Genomic DNA, 18348 nt, shown 5'->3' with positions numbered 1-18348 from the left:
GATGGATAAGTAAAAATGGAAATTGTTTATAACCCATTCATAAGCCGACCCTATAATTCAGGGGTCAGTAAACTTTGGCTCCCAAGCCACCAGGATAAGTGCTGGTGGGCCGAGATGGTTTGTTTACCTTGAGCATCCGCAGGCACGGAGGTAAACCTAAGTAAACAAAGTGTCCTGGCATGCCAGCTGCTTGCCCTGATGGGCTGGGACAGCAACTGGTGGTGAAATTTCTTGGGGGGATGAAGCTGGGAGTCAGGGGAGTAACCCCTGTGACTACCCCCCACATGACCCCACCCCTAGCCTGGGACCCCCACACTCTCCCCATCCCATCCCTTCCCACCTTATCTGGGGAGGGCCAGGGGAGGATGTCTCTGGCCTGGCTGGAGCTGCTCTAGCAGGCTGGGCAGCACGGTCGCAGCCTTCTCTGGCAGGCCAGACCAGGCAGCGTGGCTGCAGCATGTTCCAGTGGGCTGCACAGCATGGCCGCACCTTGCTCCGGTGCCCAGGAGGCATGACCACAGCCTGCTCTGGGGGGTGGGGCCAAGCGGCATTGCTGCAGCCTGCCAGCCCCGGAGCTGCAGCTGCTTCGATGGCTTGAGGGACAGCAGTGTGGCCAGAAGCAGAGAGACTCTGGCCCTGCATCATCCCTTCTGGCTCTGCTGGCTGTGCTGCCTCTCCTTGCCCCCTTTGTTGGAGGGAGGGACTGTGTCCCACCTCTCCCTCTCTATACCTGTTCATAAGCTGACCCCCATATCTGGTGCTTCCCTTTTTTACTAAAAAAATGTGGCTTATGAATGAGTATATACGGTAATTCCCAAATCAATAGTATCTATTTTTTCTGCATGATTTAAGTGTTAATCTTACATGTTTTAATGATATAAACATGTCAGTAGGAGATTTACAAATTAGCAGTGAACACTTATCTAATCAATTAATTTGGGTTATACTGAAGTGGTAGAATTTCCCAAGTCCCAGAGTTTCCATCAGAATCTCATTTTGAAGAATTTGAAGTCAGGTTCTTCCTCTAGGGAGACCATTTAGCCAAAAGGTGAGCAATTGGCCAAGATTTCTTGAGTCATCAGACTTGCTGGGGCCAAATCCTATAGTCCTTACTCAGACCAGTGAAGTTTATAACCGTTTAAATATAGTTTATTTTTGTAGGTTTGGTAACAAAGTTTAGGAAGGCCCAGATCCTGATCTGGATGTGGATATTGCGATTAAAGCCCATCTCTACTGTTTTCATTTGTTAGCAATCAGATTTTTTGCTGTATCTATTAGCTACAGATGTATATTTATCTGAATACAGGGTTCTGAATGCATATCTGGACACATTTATTTTCATAAATTGACTGACCTCATTACTTGTCAGTGATGCAGCCAAGGGGGAGTAATGAACGAAAGAAGGCTAGGATAAGTATTGGTTTAATAGGATTGCTCTGGTTTTAAGGGGCAATTCTCGGTCAGTACTTCTGTCAGTTTGTCTGGTCACTGGGGGCTTCCTGTCTGTGTCCTCAATTTTCAGTATTTTCCAGCATGTTCTTGACAGACCAATACCTCCCAAAGTTCCTTCAGTTGCACCTCCATACCTGTTGTGCACTGGCTGATTCTCAGTTGATCAACAAAGGAGGAACAGAATTCAACTACATTTGAGAGGAGAGCTGTAGCTGAAACACAGCGGCAGCAGCAGCAGCAGCATAAATGCCAGTTCCTAGTCCACAAACTCAGTGAGATGAGGACGTTGAGGTGTGTTTTCAGGCACTGGTGGGAAGAGAGTATTGGGGGAAGACAAAGGAGATCTGGAAAATGGAGGGGACAGAGACAACTTTAGAATAGAAAATTCTCAGGGAAGAAATCAGAGGATGTAGACCAAAGCAGCAATGCATAAAGGTAGGACTTGAAGCCAGGAATAGAAAGTATAAACAGGAAGTGAGGACTTTGGCAGCAGGGTAAAAATACCCTACTTTCTCCTGCTTGCACTACTCAGTGGGGGAATGAGAAGTAAATTTAGTAAGCAGCGGTACATAAAGGATAAGGGATGGGGGAACAAAGGCAAACAACAGCACTGAGTTACAGAGGGTTTTTGTCTTGAACACATGGCCACTCTACAGGTATCCCCATGGAGTACGCACACATCAGATGAATTGCACCCTAGTGCAGAGGCTCAGCACAAGGCCACACTTTGCCCTAAAGAGTGCACAGGTCTTTTGCTGGCTGTCTTCACAGAAGTGAATTAATTTCAGCCATCAGCAGTATGAAAGTATTTTTTCTTGTCTGCAATGTAGGGTAAAACTGAAATCTGGATATTACACACTGTGTACAATGTACAATGTGCCATCTTGGAAAGGAAGTGGAGAGTTCACATTTAATTGTTGCCTCTGAAAAGTCAGGCACAGAAAGAGCACGGTGTGGATCACCCCTTCATCTAACGCAGAAAAGAGATCTCATTATCAGTACAGTGGCTGGGAGAACATTTACCACGGATTGTGAAAACTTTTGCGAATTGAAACAAGGTCACCTACTTTCTCTTTCTGAGAAAAACAAAACTCCTATATTTTACCAGCCAGAGTCTCTGAATTCTGATCTGAGACCTCCGGGGACCCCCAGCCACATACTTACTTCTTCCTTTTACCTGCTAGCAATCCTCTTGGGCTCCTGCTGGCCTAGAGTCCTTATTAGTGCTACTTTACTGAATGCCTGGATTCCTAATTGAAATCTCCCCACAGCACACATCTAGGATGAAGTTAACATATTCGCTCTACTCGCACTTCACCATGCTTCTCTACACAGAGGGAAAGGGAGGTCGGAAGGAACGTGGTGTATGCAATGGCAGCTGCAAGGGAACCAGGCAGTGTATTTCTTTAACCAGACTAGTCAGCTAGTGATGCTTGTCACTGGACACCATAGAAGGGATGTGCTGAGGGACAGAACAGGAAGCTGAGATGATCTTTCCTAGAACAAGGGGTTTTACATTTAAATCTTATGTCTGGCATTTTCAAAGGAACCTAAGGAGTTAGGCACCCAAATCCAACTGAAAGCAAATAGGAGTCGGGTGCCTAACCTGCTCTGAAATTCCAGACTATATGAATAAGATTGTTTAACGAAAAATGGTTCATATGGGCTTGTTTGAAACTTAGGATGTATTTTCAGTTTTTAAAAAACTTTATTTCTACAGGTACCAGCCATGTGAGTGGACAAAAGCCCAAAGTAAAACTGCATATCCAGTTGCCACCCCAAACTTCAGGGAAGTTCAGATCTAGATCCAAATTTTGTGGTTCAGATCCATCTCTACCTGCGCGGTGCACGCCAGGAAAAGGGACAGCAGAATAGCTGTTACCAGACTTGAACAATGTGGAATAAATATGGGTCAGCTCTTTAGCTGGTGTAAATCATTTACAGGGGCAGAAGACCTAGCCTATGGAGTGGTTATTTAGTGGATCACATCAATGGGAGAAATAGTAAATATAGCACCTCTTACTCCACAGAGCCCTCTGTCCCTGATGTGCTGCACATGGCCACTGAGACCCACATTCTCAAAGATATTTAGGCACCTAATTCCCATTGATTTTAGTGGGAGTTAGGCACCTTAATATCATTGAGGATCAGGGCCTGAGTGTTGCAATGCACTGTTCTAACTGGGGACTAAAGCAGGGAAGGAAAAGAAAATGACCATTGACTGGCTGAGACTTGGGGTGTATTTTTGGAAAGTTTAAAACTACCGGGGAGGAACTTTTAGTTAGTCATATTCTGGGATGTTATTTTTATTTATTGAAGATATTGGGCTCTACTGTGCTTTACAATAGAACAGTGACAGTTTAAAATTGGCTAAGCATCCCATCCTAAGCCTCCTTTAGTTATGCCACATTCAGGAGTGGAATTTTCAAAAGCAGCTAAGAACTCTCAGTGAGCCTGATGCAGTTCTGAAAATCTAGCCCTGATCAATGTCATCTTTAGAACTGATCAGAAAAAATGGGAGAGGGATTTCACACCAAAAATAAGTCTATATTTTTGATTAACATTTTAAGTTTTATTCCAAAACTCAAAAACCTAAATATTTCAGTCAAAAAAACAAAGAATATTAGGATTCAGAAATGCTGCCATGGTGCCTCATGGAAGTTGTAGTTTGGGTCCCTCGTGCAACTATTCTTCTCTGTGGGCTTCCTGGTCAGGCTACATTTCCCATGATGCACTATGGTCTCCCCTCTTTGTGACGGGAGGCAGAGCATCATGACAGTAAGTTGGTCATGACGCCTCAAGAGAGATGAAGTCCAGCTATCATAACCTTAGTCCCAGATTTGGACCTTAGCGTCCAAAATATGGGGGTTAGCATGAAAACCTCCAAGCTTAGCTACCAGCTTGGACCTGGTACTTGCTGCCACCACCCAAAAAATTAGAGTGTTTTGGGGCACTCTGGTCCCCCTGAAAAACCTTCCCTGGGGACCCCAAGACCCAAATCCCTTGAGTCTCACAACAAAGGGAAATAATCCTTTTTCCCTTCCCCCCTCCAGGTGCTCCTGGAGAGATACACAGACACAAGCTCTGTGAAACTACACAGAGTGACTCCCCCTCTCTGTTCCCAATCCTGGAAACAAGTAGTACTTTCCTATTCCCCCAGAGGGAATGCAAAATCAGGCTAGCAAATCCAACACACAGATCTCCCCGATTTCTTCCTCCCACCAATTCCCTGGTGAGTACAGACTCAATTTCCCTGAAGTAAAGAAAAACTCCAACAGGTCTTAAAAGAAAGCTTTATATAAAAAGAAAGAAAAATACATACAAATGGTCTCTCTGTATTAAGATGATACAATACAGGGTCAATTGCTTAAAAGAATATTGAATAAACAGCCTTATTCAAAAAGAATACAAATCAAAGCACTCCAGCACTTATATTCATGCAAATACCAAAGAAAAGAAACCATATAACTTACTATCTGATCTCTTTGTCCTTACACTTAGAAACAGAAGACTAGAAAGTAGAAACTACTTCTCCAAAGCTCAGAGAAAGCAGGCAGACAGACAAAAGACTCAGACACTAAATTCCCTCCACCCAAAGTTGAAAAAATCCGGTTTCCTGATTGGTCCTCTGGTCAGGTGCTTCAGGTGAAAGAGACATTAACCCTTAGCTATCTGTTTATGACACCAGCAGAAGAGCTCAGAGGAGAATGAGCACCCAAACAGTAACTCCCATGAGGCACCACAGTAGCATTTCAAAATTGAAATATTTGGATTTGTGGCTGAACTATTTTGATTTTTGGCCACTTTTTTTGTTTTGTTTTGTGCATTCAGATTGTTCTTATTTTTTAATAAAAAAATGAAATGCCTTCAGGAAGCAGATTTTTTTTAAGCAAAACAACTTTTTTGATCAAAACCCCAATTTTCCATCAAAAAACAACTTTGACAATTTTTAAGAATCAGTAGTGATCTTATTATACAACATTGTAAAATCAGTATTGGCCTCATTTAAACCTATACTATTCCCACTGACTTCAGTGGTGTTGATCCTACTGATGGAGAAAACTGCAATAGCAGAGCCCTCTCAAATGGAGCTCAGTAGAAGCCTCGTGTGATCAGCATATATTTATTTAATAGATTTTTGTATGCAAAAAAAAAAAAAAAAAAGGGTGCATTATCACAAACAGTGGTGTTTTTGACTCCTCTCTATTTCTCTTCCCATATCCAAACTTTTGCCAGATTTGGGCAATTCTTCTTCTACAACATCTGTAAAATCCATTGTTTTCTCTTCATCCAAGTTATTAAAACCTTTTTCCATTCCTTGCCCATCTCCTACCTCAATTATTAGTAGGGCTTGATATTCTCATTCTAGGGTGCAGGAGGGTCAGCTATTGTTCTCAGAAACAGAAAGTTTTCTTCAAGCGTTCCAAGCAGCTGAAGAGACAGATTTTCTGCTTTCCTTCTTTGGGTGGTTGTTAAAACTTCCTACGCACTTTCTTTCTAATATCCTTTTTCCTTCCGCTGCCTTCTACCACTTAGTCATATTTTCAATTTAAAGCATGTGTGCCCCAAATGTGATTTCTGTGGTTATACTTTTCACTCTAACCTGGGTTTTCCTTTTTTCTCCAAGCCAGTGGAATTTTGTATTGTGTTGCATGTCATTGTAATAACCGTGCTACCAATAACACACATCTGATGCTTCTTCCTATGAACCTTTTAAGAGGGTAACTTGTTTGCTGCGGGTTGGGAACCCTGCTGTGTAAACCATTTGCTAGCCTTATACTTTAGTAATCAATGACCATAGTCACTGGCCCAGCTAAATAGTGCTCAGATCCAGAAGGTGGAAGGATGAGAGGTGGCTTTGAGCCACCTTTACAAACCTGGATGTTAGAACCAGCTGGGGATCAGGCTGGTCCCTGGCAAAAGTGAAAGCAGTCTGAAGGATGCTCCATTTTGTGTGCCTTCCCACAGCCCTAAGGGGCCAACCAGGGGTCAAGAATGGTTACTATACAAGGGTGACTTCCTTGTATTCTTCCCTCTAAATTAAACAAACAAACAAACAAAAGTCCTACTAAATCTCATAGTCTAGGCCTCATAAGGCTTCTGGCATTAGAATTCCCAAACTGCAGCTTCCCTGCAACATGTGCTTCGAAATCTCTGTTTGAAGTGTTCAAAAGGATATGTTATGTTTTCAAACTCTATAAGAATAATATGAGCATTAGCTGTAAAAAAAAAATGTATCTCTGACCCAGACAATTTCCCTCTATTGCCTAATTTCCACGTTGTGCTGTTAATATCACCAGAAGTCCTTGAGTTTTCAATTCTAAAGCTTCCAGTTGAGTTCTGGTTAGTCCACTCTAATCTAATGTAAGAAGCATAGGAAGTCCATCTCAGATTCTTCTATGAGTATCTTCTGGGATATCTCCTTGACTGAAAGGTTTGCTCCTTCAGTGTTCATTTTGGGTTCTTCCCCTTTAGAATGTCCTGAACATTCCACCTGAAATTTGTACAGGATGGAAATTTGAACATCCTACTTTCTGTTAGAGGCATCCTGGCAACATCCTATATCCTACCCTTAATTTCCTACACTTTGTAAGAGTTAAAGCAATAGAGGGGGGAAAATCTTGGGGAGATTTAATGCTGCTTGATGCCCACAGCAATGACTGGCAATAAGTTTTTGTGTAACATAATTAAACGTTAACCTGGAGTAAACTCATCAACTAATGTATGTAGGATTGGCAGAATTTGATTTTTACTTTTTTATATTCTTGACAGTTAATATCAGTGTATGCAGTTGTAGCCATTCTGGTCCCAGGATATTAGAGACAAGGTGGGTGAGGTAATGTCTTTTATTGGACTAACTTCTATTGGTGAGAGAGACAGGCTTTCAAGCCAGACGGAGCTCTTCTTCAGGTCCGGGAAAGGTACTCTCAGTATCACAGTTTCCCACATCTGAAGAAGAGTTTATGTGTCTTGAAAGCTTCTCTCTCTCACCAACAGAAGTTGGTCCAATAAAAAATATTATCTCATCCACCTAAATACCAAAATTTATTTTTAAAGCATTTTTTTCAGTTTTTATTTATTTAAATTTTCATGGCTGTGGAAAATTGAGGGAGGGAGATAAATATTTAATGACAGTAGACACAAAGATTAAAAAAGTTAAAGCTTTATAACCTTAAAACAGAAATTGTCAACATCACATATCAAAATATATTAAGTAAATATTCCTAAATAAACTTTGAAAGCAGCATTTTTCTTTCTTTGTCTATCTGTACATTTCAATTATAGTCCATAGAAATATTTTTTCATTGGTTTGTGTGTGTCTGGTGAAAATGGGGTTTACCAATAAAAATCGAATTCTTGCAAGCTTAAATGTAAGTGATGGACAGGTTTGAAGTTCTATATTTTCCACAAGATGGCAAGCTTTTCTTATAAGTGAAGTGGTGCAGGCTAATACAGGTAGTATGCTCTTCTATAGCTTTATGCATATAGTGCTTCTTCTGTATATTACAGTATTGTAGGATTAATCTGATGATTAATCAAATGAAGTTTAATTTAACTTACTTATATTAGTTTACCGACACATTAACCTAACCAATTGTCTCACTAGTTAGCCTTCTCTCCTAACTTCCTGTTTTGTTCATATCACTCCATTCCTGAAACCCAGGGACAATGCTTCTGTACAGTCACTACTGAGACTGCCTGTATGCTTGGACCCTGATAAATGATACCATGGATGAGTATTTTGGGACAGTGGTGAGTAGCTCTGTGACCTGCTTGTTGCCCACCTCCTTTTGTAGGTGATTATGGGTGTGGCCAATGAGTTGCTATTTGTGAGCTCAAGGCAGTGCTCAGTGAGGCTAGTACAGCTGAGGGAGACCATCCTTCCATCTAAACACATCAAGGTAATTCTAGATCAATTCCTGTCTCATGTCTACTGGTGTAAAAAACTCTCACCAAGCTCTGTAGTTGCAGGTATTCCTGATTTCCAGGCTATTGCTCATGTCCAATATCATCCTGTGTTGGGAAGGAAGTGCCATTAAACTAAAGAGACCATAAGAAGGTTGCTTTCTTTTTTTTTTTTAAACCACCAATCCATTTACATCTTTGGCTCACAGCCTAAACAAGAACTGTGGTATATCATTAAGAATAAACTATTCCTAGATCTAGAAGATGGATGTCCATGAGTCCACCAGACAATTGATCGTTTTCCCCACTGATGGTGCACACACATCTACACTGGGTTACACTATTCATGCCATACAAACTTGAGCTGCGTTGTTGGCCAACTGTATGATCCAAATGTTGGCTTCTAGAAGTTTCCTGATTGTGGTGATGAGCACATAGTTGAAATGTGGCCTCCATTTCTATTTCTGATCTTGCTGATCCTCTCAGCTCCTTCAGTGTCTGCTCTTGGTTCCTGACTGTAGCTCCAGACAGTTTCTGGTGAGATAGCCCAGGTCCTGGCATGAAAAGCAGTTCTTAGTGAGGTTATCTGGAACTGCAGGGTAGGTATTGCCAGTGACTGCACTTTTTTCTGTGAGGCTGCCAGTTCGTCAGAAGGTGCTGCAGCAGCAGTTGTGGTGGGTTGCCCAGTCAGGCTACTGAATACCAAAGCCACTTGGCTGAGATATCCAAAGGACTTATTTATGCTCTACAATGGCAGTGAGGAGAACCTGATGTAATGCCAGAGAAATACATCAGAGATCACGGTTCCTTCTGCATCCCCTGTGATTTCTGGCAGTCCCAGCCATACGAGATGTTGCATGCATAGCACAAAACACTGAGCATCATTTTCAAGTGCCAAGTGATACACTTGAATGGCAGTTATCCGAAACACACTCAGGAATATTTTTGTTTAAAGAGAGAAGATGTTTCAATGGTTAGGACAGTAATCTATGATTTGGAAGTTTCAGATTCAAGTGTCTGCACCACCACAGAGTTCCTGTGTGACCCTGGGCTAGTCACTTTGCTGCTCTGTGCCTCAGTTCTCATCTCTAAAATGGGAATATGTATGTATTTCAGAGTTAGAGGGCAGCTTGCACGTCTATCCTCTGTCTGGTCTCTGAATCCAGACCCTCAGATGTGAGGCCTCATGCCCTTACCTCTCTGGGATGGAATTCCACAATTCTCCCATGCTCAGACTCAGATCTGGGTACACCACTGTATGGGGAGATTTTGGCAAACCAGTAAAGTGCCTGAAACCACTATTGCTTATTGCTAAAAGCAGCCAAGTAAGCAGGCTGTAAATTGGCCATGTCCCAGCCTCAGCATGACCAAGGCAGGAGGGGAGGGGGTTTTGGGTGCCACAGAAAGGGCAGCTTGACCCCGCGTCCTTCCTGATAAGAATTGTGTTGAAGTTGTTGATACATGCATTTTAGAAGAGCAGGATGTGCCCTCAGGAATGTGTCTAACAGGGTCTCAAGTCTGCAAACTCTGGGAAAAACCCACACCTGGTTAATCAATAATCAAGGAAGCCTCTTGCTTGCTCATTGGAACTGCTTGCTTAACAAGTTTTCTTTAAGGGACATGTCATTCTATTACTAACGCATAAATAAGAGGGAAAAGTTTGAGGTAGGGGGAATCTTCAGGACTGGACTCTCCCTCTGAATGTATCTTGTGTCCCCACTGGCAGATGGGCTGCAGCTGTGCCACTCGAGAGCCACACTCAGCTTCAATAATTATCGAGGGTTGGGGGTGTTTTATTAACCTGTTGCGGAAGTGTGTAAGTGCTGAGACTAAGTAAAGTTTAGCTTTAAGTGAAAGCACTCTTGTGTTGTCCTGTTTGTGCCAGTCATCTATCGGTCGGACAGCTGTGTCTCCCCTGATTTATTTCCTGACACCATCTTGCACAGAGCAAATGTTACCAAGAGCTTTGGGTTGAAAGAACCCCAAGTAACACCACCACATCTATTCCAACTGCTTAGTAGTGTGCAGGAGTGACTGAACACCTGCTTTTCTTACCTTCCAGTGCTATACAGTGATGAACAACCTTCTCAAAACAGATCCATATTCATCTGTAAGACCCTCACATCAATCTCAAAGTACTCCCCTCCCCTCTGCCCACAAAGGGTTGGTGTGAGGATAAATACAGTAATGACTGTAAAGTGCTCAGATATTATAGTGATGAGGGCTATAGAAGTATCAGAGAACAGTCCATTCCAGTCAGCTTTAAAATCTTAAGGCCAATTTTTATAACAAAAGGCAACTGACCATTCATTTAGAGAAGAACACAGTGTCATAGTCAAAAGGAAGAATAACCATCAGCAAAACAACTAGGCAAAGATAAGCAATAGTCAGTCATGACACAAGAGATAGCAATGTATCTGCCTGGTCACTCCACAGTCATACAGTGTAACAGCAATCACTCAACCGTAGTTGACTCAGATGCATTTATTGTGGTTTTATAACACAGACAACACATTCACCTAACTAATCCCCTTCCTAGTCAACTTCCAATGATGGGATTCCACAATCTCCCTTGGAAACCTGTTCCAGAGGTTAACTACCATTATATTTTCCCTAATATATAACTTACATCTCCCTTGTTGCAGATTAAGCCCATTAATTCTTGTTCTACCTTCAGTGGACATGGAGAACAATTGATCACCATCCTCTTTAAGTATCAGAGGGGTAGCCATGTTAGTCTGGAGCTGTAAAAAGTGAAAGAGAGTCCTGTGGCACCTTATAGACTAACAAAGCATAAACTTTCGTGGGTGAATACACACTTCGTCGGATGCATGTAGTGAAAATTTCCAGAGGCATGTATAAATACGCAAGCAAGAATCAGTCTAGAGATAACGAGGTTAGTTCAATCAGGGAGGATGAGGCCCTCTTCTAGCAGTTGAGGTGTGAACACCAAGGGAGGAGAAACTGCTTTTGTAGTTGGCTAGCCATTCAGTCTTTGTTTAATCCTGAGCTGATGGTGTCAAATTTACAAATGAACTGAAGCTCAGCAGTTTCTCTTTGAAGTCTGGTCCTGAAGTTTTTTTTGCTGTAGGATGGCTACCTTAAAATCTGCTATTGTGTGGCCAGGGAGGTTGAAGTGTTCTCCTACAGGTTTTTGTATATTGCCATTCCTAATTGTGTCCATTTATCCTTTTACTTAGGGATTGTCCAGTTTGGCCAATGTATATAGCAGAGGGGCATTGCTGGCTCGTGATGGCATATATTACATTGGTGGATGTGCAGGTGAATGAACTGGTAATGTCGTGGCTGATCTGGTTAACCTGTAGGAGAATCAGGCCTGGTATCAACAGGCACATCTCCAGTGATATTTGCTTAATTTGGCTCTCTCTCTTATGCTGTGCTTCATAAATGTTTTACCTTGTTGGTTAGTGTTTGTTATAAATGCCTTTTGGAACAAAAACACATTATAAATTGTTGCAATATATTTGGCCCTTCAGGAGACACCATTGCTACATACTGTCAGTTGGGCTTGTGACAGGGTAGTAAAGTTCTTCCATAGCTGTATGCTATGCTGCAACTCAGGTAGAGCTGGTCAGGCATTTTCTGCCTGAATCATGAAGTTTCTGCAAAATTTGAATGCCACATGTCCCCACTCTCCTCTCCAAACCAAGCTCTTTCATCAGATCACATCTCCCATGATTCACTGCAATTTCCCCTTTGACTGAGCAGCATGATATCATGGGAGTCACATGACGTGGATGCATCCTGGGAGACATAGTCCTGCAGGGAAGAATGAGGGCAAAAGGCACCACAGCTGAACTGGTACTCCGTGAGGCACCATCAAATCATAGGCAGAGGTAGCCTAATGTTGAAGTGACTGGAAACAAGTTGTTTCCATTCAGTTCAACACACTGAAATGAAATGGTCTAATTCGGGAATGTCATTTTTTCTTCCTCGCACTGAAAAATGTTGAAACTTTTCAACTTTTCCAAACAACTATTTCAGCAAATATTGTAATATCAGAATTTTCTGTGGGCTGGAATTCTAATTTCTGCTCAGCTCTGTGCATAGCTAAAAGAAATCGCTGAGTGGCTGTGAAAACTTCTGCAGAACTTCGTAGCGGGCAGGTGGGAGTGAGGAAGAGCACAACAGAACCATCAAGTGACTGAGCTTGAGGCCATGTGGTAAGCTGACCTCCAGAGATACAAAGACAATGACAGCATCAGAGCTGGAGTCCATGTGCCCAATATAATTAAGCAACTGTTGACAATCAAAAATGAGCTAACAGTCACAGTAGCTGAGTGAGGGACTGAACATATCAGAAGAACACAGAGCCCACGCCCAACAGCCTCCTGCTTCCAGATAAAGGCCCAGAGGGTGTAAATAAGGAGCATTTAGTCCTGTGAAGGGGATGGGAGCTGAAAATGGAACAAACTGGAGAAATAAGGAACACTTGGGTACGGAAGGGCAGAGAGATGAATGGGACGGAAGGGATTATTCATTTTAGCTAGTGCTGTCAGGCACCTGTTTTCATAAACAGAACTGTACAAATATATAGTGAGAGACAGGAGTGTCACAAAGAGCTTCCAATCTAAATAGACAGGGCAGACAAAGGGTGAGAGAAAAGTCTTATTCACCATATTTCTCACATGGGAAACTGGCACAGAGAAATTGAGTGACTTGCCTCAGGCCACATGTGGACTCTACATCTGAGCTAGGAATTCATCCCAGATCTCCTGAATCACAAGTCAGCACCACAAGATTCTCTGTTCTTGTCTCCAGCATTCAGTGGAAGGTTGTGGAGAGGGGTGAGGGTGGAGTGCCATGCTGCCACTTCTCCATGCTGGCAGCTGAAAACCAAAATATTTTGAAGAAACTTGTGAACTTTCTTTCCCAATTCAAGAACAACCTTGTTTCTTGCCACTTTCCTTCCAACTCCCCACCCCTGCCATTCCCTCCACAAGAGGGAAAAAAAGGCATATTAAACAAGCAGAGATAAGTAATGGAAACCAGCAAGAGGACACAATGAAGCTGTGACCACCCTGCTGAACACAGCAGTAGCTGTCTAAGAAGGAAGAATTGAAGGGAACCAGACAAAGCTATTGATATAGGTGTAGACATCAATGAACTGTTTGTGATACACTCACCTTGCTTTGGTTCTGTTACTACTTCTGTGGGATTTCTCCTAGTGTACTCGGAAGGAGAAGGGCTGCTGGGAGGGGTTGTTGTTTATAGCTCTCATTCAAAGTGTCTGAATTTAAAATAAAAATAATTAAAAAAAATAAATCTCCACTGCCGGCTGCTTTCTATCTTGGTCACTTTGGGCTTCAATCACGTTTCAGTCCTGCAGATACAAGAGGTAACATGCCTGCAATAACCTGTCTCCCGTCTCTAATACAAGCTGAGAATCTTCTCACAGATCAAGGTTGTTAGGATTGGAGTAGGGAAAGATATGTTTTTGCCATGCAGCTTCCCATTAGGCAACAGGCAGCATTGGTGGTCCGTTTGTCTCCAAACTCCATCCCCGCTACTGCCACCACCAGCCCTTGTCTCAGGTGCCAGCCTTGCTCAATGAAGAGTGCCTAACCTGTGGCTGAATAGTTCTGGTTCATTGAGTGCTTTATCAATGCAGATCCTGCGTCTAAGTTACTGTAGCATAACCTCAGCCAAACTCACAGTCGGTGCTGCTTTTAACAAATACACACATAACTGGGAAAATGAGACATTGTTCCTCAAAGAACTAAGACAGACAGCAACCAATAAATAATAATAATTCCCCTGCAGCAGAAATAAAGCCATCACAGAGATACAAACCTAATTTCAGGTGGGAAAAAAATGCCAGTAAAAGTAATTTTTTCCCCATAGCACACGAAGGATTTATAGCTCCCTTTTATCATTATACAGGGTTATTTTTTTCCTTATCTCTGGCCCCAGTAGGGGAGCAGTTTGTATGTATTTAGTGTAATAACCAGGATCCCAGATTGATAAAGATGCACATTTCTGCTCAAGCGAAGGGTGACCGTTGGCTACAGACACCGCATCACCTTGATGAAAGTCAGATACTCTTGAGCATGAGTCAAAAGGGCAGGAGATTTGTTATTCAAGACCTAACTGCAGAGATAAAAATCTACAGAAACAGAATTTCACATGCAGCCTTCAGTCCTCCTCTGCCATTCCCCCTTTCCACCCCAGCCCTGAAGCTGCAGAATAACTTGGCAGTTTTAGGTGCTGCAGTCCAATTCCTCTTGCAGCAGTTTCTTTGTGCAGCTACTCTGCATTCGTTTTTACTGCTTTCATTCCTCTACTTTCTCTCCGCATGCCAAGTCCCAAATGAAGGGATATGCTGTAGGACAAAGCCCATGTGGGGTGAGGGACAGATGCAGGGACTGACTTCGTAGCACATGGAGTTGATCTCTTTAAATAAATATCATTTTCCATAACCTCTGTTTCATGATGCAATATTTCTGATTAATACTCAGTAATTGACCTCAGTAAGAGGACAGGCACCAACTTTGCATGGGACACAGTGTTTCCATGCATGGCCAGATTAACCACTAAGGAGAATAAGTCTGTGATAAGGGATCCTGACTCTAGAGTCATAGGTGGCGAGTTATATGGGCTCGAGGTGCCCGGGGTCCAGGAATATTCAGGGCTGGGGGCCCAGCTCCAGCAATATTTGGAGCTGGGTCTCTCCACCGGCCCTGCCTGGATCGGGCCCTGGCCCCCGCACGTCTCCCCCCACTGCCCCGCCCCGCCGCGACCCTGCCTGGAGCAGGTCCTGGCCTCCGCCTTCCACCCCTGCCCCTGCATCCCCCCTCCACCACGTCCCTGCCTGCTAGCAGATTGGCTCCCGGCAGAACTGCTGTCTGCTGCCCCAGGGTCCTAGTGCCTGCCATCCGCTAATGGCAAGGCAGGCTGCCCTTACCCTGCCCTAGCCCTGAGCCTCTCCAACACCCCAAATCCTCATCCTCAGCCCCAACCCTCACCTCCCTGCACCCTGATCCTCATTCCCAGCCAGAACCCTCATCCCCCTGCACCCGAATCCTCTGCCCCAGCCAGAGCCCTCATCCCCCTGCACCCTAATCCTCTGCCCCATCCAGAGCCCTCATCCCCCGGCACCCTGAGCCTCTGCCCCATCCAGAGCCCTCATCCCCCGGCACCCTGAGCCTCTGCCAAATCTCTGAGCCCCCCCGCATCACGAACCCCTCATCCTCAGCCCCAACCCTCATTCCCCTGCAGCCTGATCCTCTGCCCCAGCATGCACCACCTCCCCTTTCCTACACCCCCCCAGCCGAGCTTGCACCCAAACTCCATCCCAAAGCCTGCACCCCTCACCCCTTCCTACACCCCACCACCAGCCCAGAGCCTGCACCCAAACTCCATCCCAAAGCCTGCAGCCCTCACCCCCTCCTGCGCATCCACTCTGTGCCCCAGCCCAAAGCCTGCACCCAGCACCCAAACTCCTTCCCAAAGCCTGCACCCCTCCTGCACCCTAATTCCCAGCCCAGGACCTGCACCACAGACCTCCCCCCTGAAACCCCGCCCAGAGCCTTAGGCAGGTGGAGGCAGAGTTTGAGGGGGCGGAGTTTGGGGGGGGCAGGTTCTGGGCACCACCAAAATTTCTACAAACTTGCCTCCCATGTCTGGGGTCACATGATATCATCAGTGATGTCAACATATGCGGCATGAGGAACAGAGTTCCTGCAGCATGTAGCCAGATCCAGCTGAAGCAGGCACTCAGCCAGGAACCAGGGGCTGGTATGAAGGTGGAATCATATTTAGCATACTGTCAGGGTAGCCAGAGAGGTAAAGGTCTAGGATATCAGTGCTTGTCTTTATGGTCTGGTCTACACTACAGAGTCAGGTTGATGCAAGGCACCTTACATTGGCCTAACTATGGAAGAGTCTACACTTAAATTTCACTACTGCTGACGTAACTGCCCTGCCACCTCAGCTTAATTATTGCATCTTCCTGAGCGGTGTAGAGTACAGGTCAATGTTGTTAGGTTGGCGCAGTGTCAGGGTAGGCACTGTGTTGATTATGCCAACTGTTACTGGTGTCAGGAGCCATCCCACAGTGCCCCAAGCTGACAGGACAATTGATACAAGCACTCCTGGCAAGGACATGCACCGCTGACACATGGAGCAAAGGGCAGACACGCACAAGTAATGTAAGTAGCTGTATGTCAACATAAGTTAGGTCGACTTAATTTTGTAATGTAGACATGGCCTACTTTGTTGGAAGAGAAGGCTCAGCTATTGCTGCTGTGGCTGCTAATACAGCTGGGTAGAGAGAATTCAGCCATGACTACTGATCTTAGGACAGCCAGGAGAATGGGGCTGCCAGAGGGAACCAATCACCTCAGCAGAGGGCTCTGTGTGTGGAGGAAGGATAATGTTATCCCTGCAGACTACACTGTAGGGGAAGCCCTACAACTGCCAGCACAAAGCTCTATATGAGTGGGAGGAAAATATCTACATGTAAACAACCCTACTGAAGGGCAGGAGGACCTTCTCACATAGAGCTATCGGCTCGGGTGCCAGGGTGTGTGACAGGAGAGCCCTCAGTTGGATTGATGGCAGGGAATCCACCCTACAGAGTCCCCTGCTTGTGTAAGTGGGACTGTCACCTTCTTGGATGAACTTCAGCCTGCCTGAACTCAGGGGGCGGCGAAGCAGAGAGAAAAGAGGTCCCAGCCCATTGAGGAATGGTGGAAGGCTCTCTGGCTCCCCAGCAGAAGTCTCCTGTCTGGGTGGCCTCTTCCACCACATGGCAGAATGGGGCCACAGTGGGGTCATGAGGTCCTTTTGTGGTGGTGTGCGTAGGGTCCTGACTGCCTTTGTCCAATTCTAGTCCCAATACCATCCTGTGATAGGGTGGCCTCCTTCAGTAAGCGCCAGAGGCCTGGAGCTAGCCAGCCAGCCACTGGCCAGGCTCTGCCCAGCTGCCATCCAACTGGCAATGCCTGTCACACCTGGAATGGAGTCTGGTGTTAATTAGTGGAACCCACTGGGTGTGGAGGGGCTGATTTGCCTATAAAGAGCAGCAGGACACTGCCAAGGGGAGAATGTTCAGGAAGCTGTAGAAAGACTGCAGAGAGTGAGAAAGGCTCCTGCAGGGCAGACCTTGAGACCAGGGGAGTTTCTTCAGATAGGCAGGGCTAGGAGTAGCCTGCTAAAGCCAGGGGACCTGAATCACCAGGGAAGTTTGAGTCTGTGCTCAGCTAAAGGCTGGGGGCGGGGGAGGCTTTTGTGTTTATTTTTTAACTTTATATTAATTGACCAGACAGCCTGAGGCAGGCGGTTGTCACCGGACTCATGAAAGCCTGTGTAGAGTTTATTTAAGAAGCCCCTGAAAGGGGGAAAACTGAAGCAGGCAATCAGCAGAGTTACATCTGTCCATGAGGGGACACTTAGGGGGCAACTGGCACAATGAAACCCCAATTTCAATATTAACAGGTCTGAAAAGCTTTCAGGTACTGTGCAATAACATGTCTTGACGCTGCACCATGACATTATTATTGATCCATGACACAATCATGTTACATGGTGGTGCGCACATACATCAGCAATGCTGTGACCTATATACCAGCATTTCATGGTTGATATTTAGGTCACAGCAGGACAAAGAGCTAATGATGGCAATTTAGAAAGTCAATTCTGGGCCTCAACTAAGGGGCACTGAAATAATACAAATCTCCACAATTCTCTCAGGGGATTTTATCTGTAAGAAGTACACATTTGATTTCTATTCCTTCTGCTTTTCCATTGTAGGCTCAGAGAATACTGTCATGTCGTTTCTCATTCCTTCCATACAACATAAAGATTGCTATCTGATCAAAACAGGCTGTGCTGAAGCCATATTAAGTTTTGTTTTGGGGAAATCCTCTTTCTGGTGTTCCAAGTTATTCCTGCAGAACAAAACCAAATAAAAAACTAATTTGGTGTAGCAATTATGGTAGTTCTTTGCACTGTCATGTTGGAGTCCCA

At 44.5% G+C, this 18348-nt stretch overlaps 1 protein-coding gene across 5 annotated transcripts in view; it reads right to left on the bottom strand.

Moving 5' to 3' along the window:
* FAM180A (family with sequence similarity 180 member A) overlaps positions 1-18134 on the bottom strand; it is an 87086-nt gene extending 68952 nt beyond the window's left edge. The window contains exons 1-3 of one of the 5 annotated variants that reach the window (XM_050919066.1): positions 18062-18134; positions 13506-13609; positions 12996-13208 (exon numbers count right to left, since the gene is read on the bottom strand). The gene's annotated coding sequence lies outside the window, so the exon portion shown is untranslated. Of the gene's footprint in view, positions 1-570; positions 1797-11803; positions 12139-12995; positions 13209-13505; positions 14148-14172; positions 15047-18061 lie in introns of those variants that run through there. The other 4 variants (XM_050919057.1, XR_007768685.1, XR_007768684.1 and 1 more) reach the window with 4 other exon arrangements.
* Positions 18135-18348: the final 214 nt, after the last annotated feature.

Source organism: Gopherus flavomarginatus, chromosome 1 (assembly GCF_025201925.1).
Source record: "Gopherus flavomarginatus isolate rGopFla2 chromosome 1, rGopFla2.mat.asm, whole genome shotgun sequence".
NCBI lineage: Eukaryota > Metazoa > Chordata > Testudines > Testudinidae > Gopherus > Gopherus flavomarginatus.
Note: the sequence above shows the minus strand (reverse complement) of the source record. Positions and strands in the feature narration are given on the sequence as shown.